Genomic DNA, 1,755 nt, shown 5'->3' on the forward strand with positions numbered 1-1,755 from the left:
ACACACACACACACACACACACACACACACACACACACACACACACAGTGGTCTGTCTTCCAATCTGTCTCTACCCTTCTACCTTCTCACTGGGCCCTAAATACAGTTAGCATTTCTTTCTGACCACACAAATTATGCCATTAGTCTAATCACTACATTTTTAAATTCAGTTTGAATATTTTTACTTCTAATATCAAAGAGATCTCAATCGAGGTCTGAGATGACACTGCAAAGGTAACACCCTGAGGACCTCATAAAATCTCACTTTCTTTATCCCTTCTAGTTCTTTTCACTTTCCATCTCTTCTGAAATGCCAATTTTCATTGGTATGAACCTTGAGAAACTCCAATGGGTACACACTAATTTGCTGTAGCTGCTGAACCTTTTTCTCTTCTTTTGATTCTACCCCACACATCCTTTCCCTTTATGGCTGACCCTTGCAATTCTCCTTGCTGCCCACCCTGCCTTCTCTTTAGGTCAGTCTTCAGCATTCAGGAGAGTTAAGGGACACTAGTAACATTAAAATTATATCTAGCACATATATCCCACAACTAGAGCATGACCATCAGTAACATCCTTAACAGAAGCCCATCATCTAATGCCTTCTGAATTATCCCCCAAAAATCAACTATGGTAAAGATAGTTTTATATTGAATAGTTATTATATTGATATTTTAAAAATTAAGAGTCCTGGCATAAATGATAACTCTCAGCTCTTCATAACTGCAAAAATCCCATTTCCCCAGCACACCATCTAGGATACTGGTCTCTTCATTGTGTTGATTGAAAGCATGCTTATGGAACAACAGAGCTGATCTCCATCTCCCATAGATTCTATTCTGTGTCAGATGCCAAAGTAGCCAAAGAGGCTCTACACAAGAGCCAAAAGATATTTAACTTCTTAAAAAGCATCCCTGGGATGTATTAGCCCGGTGATGGGTATTAAGGAGGGCATGTATTGTGAGAAGCACTGGGTGTTATATTCAAACAATGAATCATGGAAAACTAAAAAAAAAAAAAAAAAAGGCATCCCTGGGCAAGAAAAAAAATTCCCTTCCAGTGGAATTAGATCACTTTAGCACCTCCTTCTCATATTCTTATTGCCCGTGGTCTTGGCTATTTCCCCACTTTCTGGGTTCATCCCAAACCATAACTCTGGCTCAATCATTCAGCTTTCCACATTTTCAGGTGACTCCTATTTTCAACCTTGGCTGCCCCTGTGATCCTATCTCTTGGCTCTCAGCCTTAACCTGATGCCCACTTCGTGTGTTCTGGTTCTGACGACGTTTGAACAACCAGCCCTGGGTAGTAAGGGCATCACACTGGACACACAGGAAGCTAATTACTGAACCTCTGGGAATATTATCGGGTATAGTAATATTAAGATCCTATTAAAGAAAAAAATATTCTGACATTTGTCAAATGGTAAGGAAGGCTTTATTCAGAACTATTGTGATAGATGTCAAGACTATCACAATAGGGAAGACAGATCAGGCTCAATAATACAGCAAATGACAGTGAATACAGCAAAGACAGCAGAGAATTTGTAGCTAAGGAGCAGAATTGGGGTGGAGAGGGTTGTCAGTGAATAGAAAATTACTAAAGCTTCAAGGGTAGAGGGATTATTGATAAAACAATTTAACAGAATTCTTTTTTTTAATTTTTTATTGTTATGTTAATCACCATATATTACATCCTTTGTTTTTGATGTAGTGTTCCATGATTCATTGTTTGTTCATAACACCCAGTGCTCCA

This window comes from Callorhinus ursinus, unplaced genomic scaffold (genome assembly GCF_003265705.2).
Source record: "Callorhinus ursinus isolate GAN/ISIS: 27379988/994484 unplaced genomic scaffold, GSC_fseal_2.0 scaffold8, whole genome shotgun sequence".
Classification (NCBI taxonomy): domain Eukaryota; kingdom Metazoa; phylum Chordata; class Mammalia; order Carnivora; family Otariidae; genus Callorhinus; species Callorhinus ursinus.